General features: G+C 44.5%; 1 long non-coding RNA gene across 1 annotated transcript in view; it reads left to right on the top strand.

The window, feature by feature from the left end:
* Positions 1 to 4,265: 4,265 nt before the first annotated feature.
* Positions 4,266 to 17,134, top strand: part of LOC144807894 (uncharacterized) — a 66,898-nt gene continuing 54,029 nt past the window's right edge. Inside the window, exon 1 of the long non-coding RNA XR_013606504.1 lies at positions 4,266 to 4,350. This is a non-coding gene — a long non-coding RNA (uncharacterized LOC144807894). The remainder of the gene's footprint in view (positions 4,351 to 17,134) is intronic.

Below are 17,134 nucleotides of genomic sequence, written 5' to 3'. Positions count from 1 at the left end.
GTTAGCAGTATTGCATGTGTTTGGGGGTGTTCGAGATTTTGGCAACTGGGTTCTGGGCTCCACTCTTGGAGCACTTGTCGAGAAATGTCTAATTTTGGTTGCAAGTGGTTTGAAGAAAATCCATGGTGGGAAAGGGGGGATTTGGGCCTACTTTACTTTCAAAGTACGTTTTGTCACAATTTTCCACTAGGCCTCAGACAGGTAGCAGTATCGCATGTTTTTTGTGGTTTGATTGGAGGTATTCTACATTTTTTAAGGGTCTGGGAGCACTGCTGGGAAGGTCTAATTTTGTTCTAAAATCGTAGTTTACACTACACCTAGCTTGAGGGGAAAGATCTGCAAAATTCGCCCATACTTATTTATCCTTGAAAAGGAGACTCAGAGTACGCCCTTTCGAAACTATTGTACTGTCGATTCTGAAACTGAAAGTGTGACTTTTTCAGCGTACGTACCTTATATTTTTTTCTCAGTGGTGTTTTAATATCACTTCCTGTTTTTCCATCAACATTTACAGGGTGGCTTTCACCCTGTGCAATGGAAAAAAGGATGAAGTCAGGCTTCACATTAGCGACCCGCAATTCAGCATCTGCCAGGCAGGCAGTGGACAGGGTGTCTTCTGGTCACCAACATTGATCGAACGAGCGTCAGATGGAACGGAGGAGTACCGCAAATAAGAGGAATGGCTTGATGCATGCAACTTCCCAAATTCAACAGGACAAGTACAACAACATACAGTAACAGTATCCATTCATTTCTACTTATCTTTTAAGTAATGTTATTGCTGTGAACTTCTATGAGTGTGACTTCTTTGCTCTCTGCTTCTAAATTAATCTCTCCAGCCATTGTATAGTTTTACTTTGCTATTTTTCAAACTAATTTCATTTGTTGTTTGTACATGCTGTGTTTTTTTTTCCTCTCTCAACAAAACTTTCCCAAAAAACCCATTCCCATCCAATTTCCAAACCCTAGCCCTCTTCCCCCGGGCTGTGTGGTTTTCATTGATGTGTGAGTAAATGACAGCAATAATTCCACACACTTGCTGGAGAGGATAAGGTCATAGCAACTGAAAATGAATTGCATTTCAAGGCTGGTGAAGGAATCAAAGGATATATTCTTACTCAGCTTGACACAGACCGATGACTATTGGCAAATCAAAGCAGATTTTCGTGGGCGCCATGAAATGGATTGATAATGGAGACCATCCTCCTCCTACACGTGGCAAATGATTACGCTGCTGTGTCCTTCACCTTCAGTACTATTTCTTGTAGTAGTAGGCAATGTCAAATTCCACGCAAGTAGTAGTTATACTTTCAATACTTTAGCATTTAAAAGGCTACATTTTGGCACTGTTCTAGTGTACTGTCACGTGCTATAGTATCTATCGTACCGTTCTAATGCTCCGCTCAGGCCAAACAAGGTTTCAATTTCTTTTTTTTCATATGCTGCAAATGCCACTGTGTACCACCACTAGTACCACCGCAATGATGCCATTTCAACCGCCCAGGATTGCCAACCTTAATCGCCATTTGCCATGCAGCCAGCCCTGTGCCTAGCCCTATTTTCAAACACGAATTACAGGTAAGATAAGCGTTTGGTGGGAGGAAGAATAATGGAGTAATATGAGAGACGAGAGACTGGCGGTAGTACTGGTAAAGTCCTAGGACAATTGAATTCACTAACTCTGTGAGAGGCACTTACTTTTGTAAACATTTGGGTAATTACTTACACAATTAACAAATAACCCCCCCCTCCAGCCTCAACTGCAGTAAAAACACGTATGCTATATTTAGGTTGAAAGTAATAATTATTTATATCCCTAACAAAAATAAACTATCCCGCAAGACCCGACCCACCCCCCTACCTAACCCCAAAGAATGTCCGTGAAATAAAAAGCCCCCAAAGTCCCAAAAACCCAACTCCCAATTCCCACCCCCCAAAAGTCTTTAAAAAAGGGGCAAGGGACAGTCTCTCCTTCTCTAATGCCGCCGGCGGCATACTTTTTGGGCCAGGTGGTCATGTTCCTTGCGGAGGTTCTTGAGCAGGATTCTCAGTTTCTTCTGCTCCTGCTCAAGGTAGGACACCCTGAGGGTTAGGCGGTGCACGCGTGCCTTGCACCTGCTGTGGGGGGCAGCTGATTTTTTGGCTGCTTGGCGGTGGCGGGTGGCTGCGGTACCACGGCTCCATACCGCTGGAGGCCTGCGCTGACTGGCTGACCCAGGGAGCGCGGAGGAGGTTGCAGCTGTCCCTGTGGATGTTGTGGTGGTCTGCGACTGCGTGTCCTCCTCCTCCTGGGCCACCAGCCGCCGATATTCGGCGACAGTCGCCTCCAGTTTCCGTTGCCGGGCCCGTTTCGCCAGCTCCTTCTGCGACCGTTTGGAAGGAGCATCTATATGAAGAAAGAAAAACATAGTCTGTAACCAATGCTCTTTAAGATTAACACAAAATAATTCAGCAGAAAGTTGTGTCACAGTAGAACTAGCAACTTGCAAGCACAGTACATAACATTTGTGGCCTGTATCTATCTAACCTCCCACTTCTTCAGCCTTGCTCTAACATTAGTGGGAGTTTCAGGAATCAATTCTATGAGCACTATGGACTCACTACATTAGAGTCGACTATGACAGTACACCAGTCTTCTTCTTCTTCTTCTCTCTTGTTTAGCGAAATTGGTACGTAAACTTCTGGAATCTGGCAGAAGGCCAGCGCAGTCAACTTGCACCCGAGAAAAACAGACGCACGCCATGATGACACAGGTTTGCGTTACTGTACCAGTCCAGTACATGCAGCTGGTGAAGCTCTTACTTTTCTATTACGGGTGGCACTGAGAATACTCTGTTACAAGGGCTACTGCTTAATTAATTTAACTTTTACTCTATAGTGCCAATGACTACTATAAAATGAAAATGAAGAAGATAAATAATATGATTATCTATCCCTTCACAGGATAAGTATTTGATTACATATGGGATGACTTTAGGTGCTTTGTTTTTTATTGAGTGAACACTGATAGGCCACACATGAATGACAGAGTTGTACTAAAATTATTAACAGAGGTAGTGAGTGGCCCCCGTAATCGCCGCATATATGCTGTGCTTGCAATACAAAGTACTGCTACTATTCATAGTAGTATTCAGAAAAATTACAACTTCTTTTCCTTGCCTTTCCTACGCTGGAACAGACGTGCGGGTGCGGTGTTACATGCTCTTCAAAGTAACACTTAGTTCATCCAGTGACCGTCTACTCTCTCTACATACACATATGTACCATGATCCAGGCATCCATCCATTCAAAGTAAATGTCAATCATTCTTCTTAATGTCTCAAGTGGACAAACCTTATTTTTTCTCACGGGAAAACAACATTTTCATTTTATTTTGGAAACGCAAGCCATGCATCCGTGCTTGACTTGCATTTGAATTTCAACCAAAGGATATATTGCGCACACATACAGTTTCTGTTTCACCCACCCAGGCAGTCCTCTTTCCTTTCTCCTTCCACCCATCCTTGCTATATCCTTCAACCGGCCATGCATCATATTCCCAGCCACCTCGGGCAGCATTCAAAAACACGTATCATTCTTAGCCAGTCATCATTACTTTTAACTTGCTCGTCCTTCCACACTTACTTACACCCTTCTTTCCCTTTTCGTTCATCCCATCCATTAAGTTCATCTCTGATCTGACTTGGATTCTCGAAAAAACTTTCACAGCTGAGTTGAAGTCAATTTAGAGGAGGCTACTACCTGGTTAATAAATACTTAGTTCTAAATTTGTAAGTCTTCTTAACAGTATAGTATACTTGTACTATACAACATATACAGAGTACGCCCGTGCAGAGAGCACACTCTGCAGTCTGCTATCTCAATAAGTAAGGAATATAATAGCTTACCACTGGCCACCACTACTGTGGCATCCCCCACAGCTGCTTCCGCTGCCTGTTGCACCGCCTCCGCCCCAGGAGTGCCAACCTCCGCGCTGGCCCCGGCACCGGTAGATGGTTGTGCCGATGTTCCGCCTAGAAAATACATTTCAGATTCTTAGATGCCGTATACACCACTCCCTAGTATTTTGTCTAGGAATGAAAACATTTCACTACGACTGCACAAACAAATGTAATAATTTGTGACTGTATAGTCAAAACAAAAAATTGCACTTTTTTTCAGGGAAGGGTGTTGCTTGTCTTGCTACACTTTTTTGCACAACTGATGAATGCTTGCTTTTTAACATGCACCGTTTTTCTCATAACAGACAGAAGCTTCCCTTCTAAGAACAAGAGCAACATCAGATCATCATCACTAGGACAGAGTCAGCAACGATTCAGCAACACAAAGAAGATTTGAAGTTCCAACCAGGTGAGTGCTCGCCCACAATTAATGTATGAAATCACTAAGCACTTTTCCATTTTCAATCCACCGTTTATGTTGTATGATGAACTTGATTTTAATAAATGTTTTTACTTTTAATAAAGCTTTAAAACGTACATAGACTCTGTGGTTTTTAGTCATGAGTGAGTGAGCGAAAGGGTTTGCAATTTGCAAGCATGAGTCCTTGGCTCTGACAGTTCTGGACTCTGACTCCGTAGTCTTATGTCCTGGGTTGGATAATCATCATTGGGGATCAATCTTTGATGAATTAGGGAGCTAAATGACTCTGTCACACTAGCTAGTCAGTAAGGAGATTGGGGGTTCAAATTCTGTTATGACTGAGGTATGTGGAAAGTCTAACTGCGCCTATTATAATTGATAAACAATGCACTATTTAGTGTCCATAGTTATGTTTGTGCAGAATTGTCCCTGCAACAATAGTAGTATAGATTGTCCTCCTAGTCCTATCCAATTAAAAAGTAAACTAGTATCTTATTCTTTCTTGGTGGTTATTGACAGTTTATTGTTGGGAATTGTCAAAGCATAAACATTTAGAAGACTTCAAAAGACATTATGGACAACCCAGAGGACTGCACTCAGTGCATAGAGCTATTGCTGAATAGAATGGGAGTTTCGTTTAACACCTTTTGCCAACTGTGCAAGCTTAGTTAGCTACACAGACAGACTAATAATAATAATCTAGTAGTACCACAGGGAGTCATAGTAGAGGCAGGATAAGAATTTAGAAACAGTCTACAAGAAGATCAAAGACGATGTAGGAAAAATCGAATGAGGAACGTTAGTAAAAAATAGGTACTCTAAAAGGTAGGGAAGTATAATTATTAATATTAACATGAAAACTTACTGGGGCCAGCAGAGGAGCCCTCGCCGGACCGATCCCGGCCTTACTGGTCCTCGTCCGCCGGCGCCGCTACCTCCTCCTCTGTCCTCTTGCCCCTGGGGGGAGCTGATGTATAACATGAAAGAAAGACCCAAACATGGATGATTGTTGCAACCAAATCAAACATTTCAAAAGAACAATAACAAATTATTTCATGGAAATAGTAAATAGAGAACATTTGCACTACATTTATTGACCTATCTGGTGTGGTCTACTCGGATATTAGTATTGCTGGATTCACGGACCGTCGACTTGGAAAGTTATGTAACTCACTAAACCAACTACAAAAAGGTTTGACTAGGACGGCAGGCAGCACTCCGCAGCACGCGAAGTGACAGACAAAGTCCATCGTGATTGCAGACCAGTGAGAACACTAAAAAGTAAGTTTCCTACTACATAACCAGTCATTAAAATACTCAAACTATCAATCCACCACCACTATCTCTTCTTAGTGGCAGGTGTACAAAGGAAGGACTGGACTTGAGTCTCTAGGGGCAGATTTACAAGTCCCTTGCGGCTCTTTTGCTCTGTCGTTGCGTGACGTTTGTGACGCAGCGGCAGCGCTAAAGAGGCGCCATGGTGCGGGGTATATTAACAACGTGACGCATCTGGGAGATGCATCAGGTTGTAAAGCCCTGCGCCATCAGGGGGCGTTCCGGCGCAAGGGAGTGCGTTCCTGCGCAGGAACGCATCCTAAAAGTGGCTGAGTGAAATCTACAAGATTTCACTCAGTCACTTTTAGGCCAATGCTGCGTCACTCAAAACCCTACGCCTGCTTGAAGCAGACGTACGGCTTGACGCAGCATTGGGGAGATAGGGCACCCCAGAGCATTGCTGGAGCTGCGTCGTGGTTGCGACGCAACTCCAGCAATGCGCTCCCTTTAGGCCCCGATGCGTGACGCTTCTGTGTCATTTTTGCCCCATGGTGCGCCGCATTGTAAATGCGGCGCACCATGGGTGGTGGAGGCGTGGCGCACAGTTACTGGCGCATCCCTGCTAATTTGCAGGGCTGCGCCAGTAATTGTAAATGTGCCCCTTAGTGTCTAGCATTACGCAGTTCTGTAAAGTACACTCATACATAATTACTCAGGCCAATGAAATGAGCAAAAAAAATCAAAAACAAATAATCATAGTATTACCGCCACTGAGCAGGAGAGCAGTGCACCTGAAATGCAATCACAGAACGTTTTGAAACATAATTTACCTACAATCTAATCGGCAGCATTATTGCTCTTCGGAAAAAACAAAAATGTGAAATATGATAACACATAGAGCAGGAGAAAACAGAGTAGTTTATTTATTTATGGGTTTGTTACGCGCCGGCATCACACCCGAAGGTGTATCTCCGCGCGGTGCTGCGATGTGGACAGGTAGAGAAGCCTCCTCCTAGAATAGTACAGTTTTTAGGCGCTTCCTGAAAGCTGGGTGACTGGGGCACTCTCTGAGGGAGAGGGGGAGGCAGTTCCATAGACGTGGACCCATGATGGAGAGGGCGCGGCCTCCCTGTCTGGTCTTATAATGTCTGGGAACCTGCAACAGCTGTTGGTTGGTAGACCTGAGGATACGAGACGGACGATGAAAGACAAATTTATCTGCCAGGTAATGGGGTCCCAGATTATGAAGGCTCTTGTGTATCACACAGCAGATCTTGAATTCTACCCGTTTCCGGATAGGAAGCCAGTGAAGGGCTTTGAGGAGGGGGAGGGAAGGAGTTCTAGGGGGGGAGTTGGTCACCAGCCGTGCTGCGGTGTTCTGCACCACCTGTAGTTTGTTGAGCACTCCCTCACTGGCCGCTAAGAGTAGGCCATTACAGTAGTCCAGGCGGCTCAAAACGAGGGCCTGGACCAAGGTCTTCCGGGTGTCATCGGGTAGAAGGGGGAACACCTTCCGAAGGAGGCCAATAACGTGGAAGCATGAACCCGCAGTAGTGCCGGCATGGTGAGAAAGGGTGAGGTCCTGGTCTAGACGAACCCCCAGGTTTTTGACCACCTGTTTAGGGAGCGGGGCATGTCCCAGGCTTGAAGGCCACCAGTCTGGGGTCCAGAGGATTTTCGCCTCCCCAAATAACATGACCTCAGACTTTCCCACGTTGCACTGTAGAAAATTCTTGGCCATCCAGCTGGCAATTGCAGTCATGCCGTTGGAGAATGCTTGTCTTATCTCCGGGGTAAAGGTTTTAAAAGTGAACAGCAGCTGCGTGTCGTCAGCGTAGGAGATAGGCATAAACCCAAAGGACCTAATCATGTTGGCCAGAGAGGAGACATATACGTTAAACAACGTAGGGCTAAGGCAGGAGCCCTGCGGGACTCCTCTGATGATGTTGGCCGAGGCGGAAGTAAAGGAGCCCATGTTCACCTTTTGGGTCCGCTCTGAGAGAAAGCTGGTGAACCACGCCAGGGCAGATCTGTCAATGCCTATCTCCTTTAATCTGGAGAGGAGAATGTCGTGGGATATGGTGTCGAATGCTGCGGACAAGTCCAACAGCACCAACACCACAGACAAACCTCTGTCCAGGGACAGGCGTATGGCATCCGTAACAGAGAGGAGGGCGGTCTCGGTACTATGCCTAGGCCTGAACCCGGACTGAGAGTGGTCAAGGCTGCCAGTCTGCTCAATAAAAGCGGAGAGATGATGGTTGACGTGCTTCTCCGTCAATTTGCCGATGAATGGCAGCAGAGAGATTGGCCGCAGATTGGTCAAGTCCGACCAGGGAATGGTGGAATTCTTCCTGATAGCCTGATAGGTAGTGATTAAATAGCTACTACTACTCACCAAGCCCGGGGATCTCGACGCCGAGCAGGTCGAGCAGGTCGCGTTCACGGTCCAGGAGGTCGAACCACAGGTGCGTGGCCTGGTTGTAGGTGCGCCGGACCCGAGAGTGTTGATAGATGGCCCGGCACACCTTCTCCCACCGCTTCCGACGCTCCCGGAGCCCGTACCCGCTAACGATCCTGCCGCCTGCCGCGATGGTCTTGGGGAGGTGGCGCTGCACATAGTAAACCAGTGCGGCCACCTCCTCCGCGCTGAAGATCTCCCAGGCTGTGACTAGCTCCCCCCGCAATCGCCCGCATGGGAGCCGGGTACGGGGTGCGGGACCCTTCCCCTTCTCCTTCCCGGCTTCCTTTGCCAGGGTCCTGTACAGCAGAAAGAAAAAAAAGGAAAGAATAGGGAAAAGTAAAGTAAAAAAAAAAGTTTTAAAAAGTAGCTTTAAAAGTAACAAAAAGTTGAAAAAAAAACACAAAATATAGATCTAGAAAAAAAGAGGGATAGATATAGAGTAGAAAAGATAAAAAAAAGTCCAAAGAAACAAAGGATTGCACAGATGAAAGGAGGATTAGAAAGCATGCACAGAACCATAGCAATGAATGAAAAACAAGATGGCCGCGCCCATTGAGGACCGCGTGGGTAAGTTTGCGCGATTTTTCCCCCGCGAGTACGCAAAAACACGCTTGAACTCATAATAGCGTGTCGCACACATCGCGACATTGTCAATAGCGCCCGGAAACGGAAATACGCAACGCGCACAAGATGGCCGCGCCCATGTACGACTGCATGGGCAACCTCGCGGTTGGTGTGCTGCAAGCGGTCCGTGAATAAGCATAAATCCGGGCAAACACGCCAAAAAAAGGATTCCGCAAATTCGCACAAATTCGCGGATTGCAAGTTCGATATAGAGCGAATTCGCGCCCCCCAAATCTCGCGAAATTGCAGAAAAACTAATTTTGCAAAACTGAAAGCACTTAGCAGGTGCAAAAGTTTGTAACCATTCCCTGTAGTACTTCCCGAGGGGCCCCTCCAGAGTTCAGTTGCCTACTTGCAACTATTCTCTGACCCTGCTCTGACCCTCAAAGCAGGGTCAGAGTATAGTTACAAGAATGGCACAATGCTCCTGTAAAAAAAATTAAACTGCAACAGGAAGCACTTACAGCTAAGGAAGCAGGTGCCAGACTTGAAGCTCAAATTCAGTGACACGTTAACCAGCCCCAAATTAATTCATCTCAGTTGAGGCTGGGAAGGTATGCTTTCCCCCCATAATCTACAGTGGTGGTAGTGGTGAACCAGAGGGTGACAGTGGTGAACCAGAGGGTGCTGTGATGAACCAGAGGGTGGCAGTGGTGAGTGCTGAACCAGAGGGGGGCAGGGGTGAACCAGAGGGTGCTGTGATGAACCAGAGGGTGGCAGTGGTGAACAAGAGGGTAGTAGTGGAGAACCAGAGGGTGGCAGTAATGAACCAGAGGGTGGCAGTAATGAACCAGAGGGTGGCAGTGATGAACCAGAGGGTGGCACTGGTGAACCAGAGGGTGCTGTGATGACCCAGAGGGGGACAGTGAGGATCCAGAGGGTGGCAGTGGCAAACCAGAGGGTGGCAGTGATGAACCAGAGGGTGGCAGTGATGATCCTGAGGGTGGCAGTGGCGAACCAGAGGGTGGCAGTAATGAACCAGAGGGTAGCAGTGATGAACCAAAGGGTGGCAGTGCTGAACCAGAGGGTGGCAGTGATAAACCAGAGGGTGGCACTGGTGATCCAGAGGGTGCTGTGATGAACCAGAGTGGGACAGTGATGATCCAGAAGGTGGCAGTGGCAAACCAGAGGGTGGCAGTGAGGAACCAGAGGGTGGCAGTGATGATCCTGAGGGTGGCAGTGATGATCCTGAGGGTGGCAGTGGCGAACCAGAGGTTGGCAGTAATGAACCAGAGGGTGGCAGTGATGAACCAAAGGGTGGCAGCGATGAACCAAAGGGTGGCAGTGCTGAACCAGAGGGTGGAAGTGATGAACCAGAGGGTGGAACTGGTGAACCAGAGAGTGCTTTGATGAACCAGAGGGGGACAGTGATGATCCAGAGGGTGGCAGTGGCAAACCAGAGGGTGACAGTGATGAACCAGAGGGTGGCAGTGATGATCCTGAGGTTGGCAGTGGCGAACCAGAAGGTGGCAGTAATGAACCAAAGGGTGGCAGTGATGATCTTGAGGGTGGCAGTGGCGAACCAGAGGGTGGCAGTGATGAACCAGAGGGTGGCACTGGTGAACCAGAGGGTGCTGTGATGAACCAGAGGGGGACAGTGAGGTCCAGAGGGTGGCAGTGGCAAACCAGAGGGTGGCAGTGATGAACCAGAGGGTGGCAGTGATGATCCAGAGGGTGGCAGTGGCGAACCAGAGGGTGGCAGTAATAAACCAGAGGGTGGCAGTGATGAACCAGAGGGTGGCAGTGGTGAACCAGAGGATGATGAACCAGAGGATAGCAGTGATGAACCAGAGGGTGGCAGTCTTGAACCAGAGGGTGGCAGTGGTGAACCAGCTGTGATGAACCAGAGGGTGGCAGTGGTGAACCAGAGGGTGGTAGTGGTGAACCAGAGGGTGACAGTGGTGAACCAGAGAGTGACAGTGGTGAACCAGAGAGTATCAGTGGTGAACCAGAGGGTGCTGTGATGAACCAGAGGGTGGCAGTGGTGAACCAAAGGGTGATAGTGATGAACCAGAGGGTGGCAGTGGTGAACCAGAGGGTGGCATTGATGACCCAAGGGGTGGCCGCGATCAACCACAGGGTCGCAAACAAGCTGGACATGTAGACAACATGGTCGCTACTGTTGCGACCACACAAGTAAGTTTGCGTTCCCGAGCTTGTAAAAAACCCTCGTGAACTGGCAAACCAAATTTGCAAATTCGCACGAATTTGTGCAAATTTTGCGAATTGCGAATTCGCTTTCGCGCGAAATCGCGGAACGCGAATTTGCAAATTTTGCCCATACTTAATGCACTGCATGCATCCCAGGGGTGCCTCTACTGCAATCACTGCATATTCCATTACTACCTTCACTGTACGCACTGAAGACACCCCAGGGATGCCTCTACTGCAATCACTGCATATTCCATTAGTACCTTTACTGTACGCACTGCCGTTCAAAATAGGGCATTTACTAGAATAATGCAGGACCCAGTGGTGTCCCTACATGGTCGGCTGGTCTAAAATGCAATCAGTTTGACAGTGACAGAAGAGCTCGTCGGAACAGTTTGTGTGTGGGCTGTATTTGTGGATGTGTGTGGGCCTGTTTAATGGTCTGGTGGGCAGGATTTTAATGTTATTTTCCAAGATATTACCAGAAACACTTCATGCAGCAAGCACAAATGTATGCAGTCTCCTATACATTCCTTATGTACTTCCCCACCTCCCTGTCCCTCCCAGCTGCCCTCCATCTGTTCTCTGTAGTGTTTCCACCTGCCATGCACCCGTTCACCTTTCTTTCACTCATTCATTGTGTTGTTCTCAATCTGAAAACCTCCCATTTTCCTTCCCATTGCCCAGACCTGTCAACTTGTGAATTTTTTATTCCGCGTGAGGAGGGGGCATGGCCATGAAGGGGCAGGTCTTAGTGCCAGCACAGCCCGAGAAACTTCTAATTGTACAGCCCTGTAGTAATTACCAGAATTCAAATTGGTGGTAATTTAAGTTGTATATTTCCAAGAATGCTGCACCCACGTCCGGACACTCACGCCGCATACCAGGATCTCCGACAACTGACTAACGTTGTTGGAATCCTGGCATGCCGCGCTCTGCCTCAGATCATGGAACGACTTACAAATAATGCACAGTGTAAGAGTAACATCCTCGTGCCATGTTTCCAGCACGAGGATGTTAACATAGAAGATATAATACAGCATCTTCCCCTTTTAATGAAATAAAAACAAATTGTAAAACACATTAAAAATATGAACAGTATTAGAACAGGATTTCAAATGAACAAAATTAGAAAGAACAGGTGTTCCAGATATTAAGACATCACATAGTCATTAAATCTTGATGGTAACTTTCTGCATTGAGTTTTCAAATCACTTGAAGAGACTTGAGAGTTATTATTTGTTGCAACAGAAATGGTGTCAGAAACACATTTATGACTAGAATCTGAATCACGAAGGGAAGAAGCATTTTCATAATTAGGAACAGTGTCATGAACAAAATGAATCCAATCAGAATCATCTAAATCGTGACGGTAAAGCTTAATCAAAGAATCAGCTTTGTTAGTCAGAAAGCAAAACAAGCGATCTTTGATTCCACCAGCCCTTTTTACCAAGAAGAGCTGAGTTTTTGCTGACACCAGTGACTTGAACAGGTGGAGAAAATTTAGAAAACCCCATAAGAAATTTTTGGGATTCTTAATGAGAACCCATTCGCCAACCTTGAGTAACGTGGAATTGAAATGTTTGCCAGCATCATGAAAAGATTTCATATAAGACTGTTTATTAGCAACTCTAAATGCTATTTCTTTGTTACAATGATGAATATTGACATGCTTCTTAACTAACCAATTCGGAAACAAATTGGTATGACGAGTTCTGCCTCTCAATAGAGAAAACGGGGAAACACCTGTAGTGCAATGAGGAGATAAATTGTACGACCAAAGTCTTGACTCCAAAAAATCTTGAACATCTTGTTGAGAGGAAATAGCAGTTTGAATTGCATCTTTCACTAGTCAGTTAGCTCTCTCCACCAGGCTGTTAGATGTTGGGGAATAAAGAGCAACTTTAAAGTGTTTCACATCGCAATCAGTGAGAAATTAAGTGAATTTTTGAGAAATGAAATGGGTGCCATTATCTGACACTAAAACAGAAGGGAATCCTTCTACAGAAAAAACCTTTTTCAAAAACTTTATGGCATTAGAAGAAGTGGGAGCATCACATAACATGTGATAAATCCACTTAGAGTGATAATCAATCAGCAAAATTATGTACCTTATATCATGAGGTAATAAGTCATAGTGTCCAGAGAAATCTAAGATAACTTTGCTCCAAGGCTTTAAAGAAAAAGACACTGGATGTAAAGGGGTGTTGATGAGTTTCCATTTTTTGTCTGACAATAAACATTCAAGACAAGAGTCAATGTGAAATTTCACTTAATATTCCAAGGATGGCCACCAATAGTAAGTCTTAAGGAGTTGAGAAGTTTTGGATATCCCCAAATGACCCTGATGAGCAAATTTAATGATTTAATTCCTGATATCAAAAGGTGGAACAAACAAATCATGTCTCATGATCATATTATTAACGAGGGATAATTCAGAAGCCGCCATTGCAAATGCTTTCAACTCATTAGACAGTTTCCTAATTTCTGGCCAACCTTTAACAATATAATTTGAAACTAGTTTGAGATTCTCATCCTTTTCTTGCGCTCTTACCCAGGATTCTTCAGTGATGCTAGAGAATGAATTAATGGCATCAAGAGTTGCAATAACACATTCTGTGTCTTCTGAACTCTCATTTTCTGAAGAATCATGCAAAGCCATACGAGAAAGGCAGTCAGCTCTGAAATTTCTTCCACCAGATATATGTTTTATGACAAAATGAAACTCTTGAAGCTTAGAGAAAAGTCTAACTAACCTCGATGAGCTTTTTTCCCAAACCATTGCCAGTTAAAAGTTGAGTAAGAGGCTTATGATCTGTGAAAAGTACAAATTCTCATCCCCAAATGTAATTTCTGAATTTTTCAATGGCCTAAACACAGGCAAGAGCCTCGTGTTCGATAGTGCTGTAGTGAGTTTCAGAAGGTTTTAACATCCTTGATGAAAAAGCTATGGTGTGTTCCTTGCCTGAGACCCATTGGCCAAGAACCGCACCCAAACCAGTGAGACTACCATAATAAAGCATTTTGAGGAGTCATGAAAAGGGTGAAGAGCAGGTGCATCAATAATGAGATTCTTCACCTGAGCAAAAGAAGAAGAAACTTCCTCAGACCAGTCAAATTTTGATCCTTTGCGTAAAAGAGCACGTAAAGGCTCCACTGTCAGGGCATAACCTTTCACAAAACGTGCATAATACTCTGCAAGCCCAAGGAAAGATCGGAGAGAATCTTTATCTTTGGGAGGAGTGGCATGACTAATGGCTTTAATGAGAAAAGTTTTGGGCTTAATACCCTCAGAGGAAATTGTATGGCCCAAATATTCTAGATATTGAGTGCCAAATTTGCATTTATCAAGGCTGATTGTCATACCTGCATCATTAAGCTTGCTGAGGACAGAATGTAAATTGTTTAAATGTGATTCCCAATCATCAGCGTATACCAAGATGTCATCTTGATAAGCCTGGACTCCTGAGATGTTTTTGAAAAGGTTGTCCATGATTTTCTGAAAAACGCTGGCTGCAGAAGCCAGGCCAAAGGGTAATTTAAGATACTTGAAGACACCAAAAGGTGTAACGAATGTGGTGAACTCTTGAGAATCAACTGTCAGGGGAACTTGATGATAAGCTGACCAAAGGTCAATGAGTGAAACATTTTTTGCCCCTCCCAAGTTAGCAAGAAGTTTGTGTATTTTAGGAAGGGGGTGGCAATCAATGAGAATGTTTTTATTTAATACGCGCAAATCTGCACATAATCTGACCTCACCATTTTTCTTCCGGACAATCACAATGGGAGAAACCCACTCAGAAGAGTCAGAAGGAGCAATTACACCCTCATCACATAAAGTTTTAAGAACAGACTTAAGTTCATCTTTGGCGCTAATAGGTACAGGACGAACCTTATGCACAACAGGTTGAGCATCAGACTTCAACCTAATTTGATGTTGGAATCCTTTGACAGTTCCCAATTTCTTTGAAAATAAATTTGGAAATGTATTTAAAACCTTTTTAACTTCAGATGAATGATCTATGAGAGATAAACATTCTGTATTGGGAAATAAGTCATCTCTAGAGCTAGGAGGAACATAACCCTGAGGAGGGTCACCTAAAGAAATAGTATTATCAGAACCTGGAATAAGACGTAAGCCCATTTTTGCGAGGTCTTGCCAACCTATGATGTTGCGTCCTTTGACTGCAGCATAAACCTTTGTGAAAATCGACCTTCCTAAACATTCAAGTCTGTAATTAAAGTAACCAAGCATATCAATGCCTTTGGGTTGACATCCATTGGAGATAAAGAAATAGATCCTTGCCATTTGTTATGAAACATAACGTCAGAGAGAATGGTTAAAAGAGAACCTGAATCAGCCATGATGGGAATTTCAATACGGCCAAAGAATGCAGTACCCAATAGACCCTTGACACATTGAGAAGTGGAGATGGAATTACATTCTATAGAAACTACCATGTCTTGAAAGTGATCAGAGCAGTCGGCAATTGATTCAGAAAAGTCAACATTATTGACTCTGGTGGTTTTCTTAGAAGATCTGCAGAACCCTTGAAAGTGACCAACCTTCTTGCAAAGAATACATATGTTACCAATTGCAGGAAAATGAGGGTAATTACTTAAATTTAGATTCACATCTAAAACAATAAGTACCTTTCTTTACAAACTGTTTGGTAGATCTCTGTGTGGAAACAATATTAACTGAGTTAACGTCTTGTGAAGAAACTTTAAAAGCATTCATAGGATGTTCTTGTTGAAGTACTTTAGAGGTAACAATTGACCCTTCAACACTTTTGGCGATGTCTATTGTTTCTTGAAGAGACGGTTTCCTACAGCTAAGAAGTCGCTCCTGAATCTTCCTAGAAAAACAAGCGAACACAAATTGGTCTCAAATATAAATTTCAGGATCAGTTTCAAATTCACATGTTGATGCTAGAACTCGCAATTCTGCAATATACTCCTTCACAGACTCATCTTCTCGCTGTTTTCTTTTAAAGAAATTGTGTCTTTCTAGCATTATATTTGGTTCCTGGTCATAATGTCTAGCATGGCGTGATAGGGCTTCTTTATATGATTTCCAGTGGTCAGCATCACCACTTACACGGAGTAGGAAAGTTAGGCAAGTTTTCAAAGACGTGTTGAGCCGCAAGACCAAGACAACCATACAAAAGTGCAACTTTGCGTTCTGGTGAAAAGTTAACAGGGTCAATGGCCACAATATGATTTTTGAACGCTTTTACCCATTGCCGCCAAGGAATGCTGGGCTGTCTAGGACGTTGCAGAAAAGGAGGTGGTTGTGCAAATTGTTGAGAAGAAGCCATGTTTGAGTCTTAAGACAAGCGATTAAAGAAACTTGTATACTGTAAAATACTAGCGAGGTTTTGAATAAATGAATAAATAAAATTACGTAACAACATGAAAATATTAAATAAACAGTATAAATAAACACGTATTGAATATTCTACAGAGAATGTAAATGCCGGCTAAAAATACATTAAAATAAAATCAAAATAAATGTGATGTAAAAGTGTCAAGCGAATTCTTCAACTTTAAAGTTTAAAGTTAAACACAACAGTGCAAGTGGTGTGCCTGTCACCATTATTAAGTGCAGACATAATTGAAGAGCTGAGCGTGTGTTAAAGTTTAGTAATTTGAAAGGTGTGCCTGTCACCGTAAGACAGTTCAGGGTTAATCATACCTTTGACAAGAAGAAATCAATGTAGGAGTGAAGAATCACTCGGGCGTAGTGTGTTACCTTGGAAACCAAAAGCGATGTCAAAGATGGCCGTCCTGAATGCTTGACGTAGGCACTCAAGCGTCGTGGAGATGTCAGCAGGATTTGAACGTCACTTGGAGACGCCGGTTTCTAGGGACGTCATCAGCAAGAGGAAGAAGTGACGTAGGGTCGGCCTCGTCGAAGAAAAGCAAGCAGAAGCTTCTTTTTTTTTTTAAATCCCGGGAACTGCAATCACTACGGGCTGGAGCAGTGGGGAAGTCAAACAGCCAGGAGCGTGGAAGTCTTCCGTTCCCAAGGAGGATGATTTCAAGAAGAATCCATCAATTGTCGCGAAAATGACGTTTGCAGCTGTAGAGGTAAGTTCCTTTGTCGCCAAATGTAGTAATTACCAGAAGTCAAATTCGTGGTAATTTAAGTTGTTTATTTCCAAGAATGCTGCACCCACGACCGGACACTCACGCTGCCTATCAGGATCTACGACAGCTGACTAACGTTGTTGGAATCCTGGCATGCCGCGTTCT

Source organism: Lissotriton helveticus, chromosome 1_2 (genome assembly GCF_964261635.1).
Source record: "Lissotriton helveticus chromosome 1_2, aLisHel1.1, whole genome shotgun sequence".
In the NCBI taxonomy this organism is placed as follows: Eukaryota; Metazoa; Chordata; class Amphibia; order Caudata; family Salamandridae; genus Lissotriton; species Lissotriton helveticus.
The sequence above is the reverse complement of the archived record's forward strand: the minus strand, read 5'-3'. Positions and strand labels throughout refer to the sequence as shown.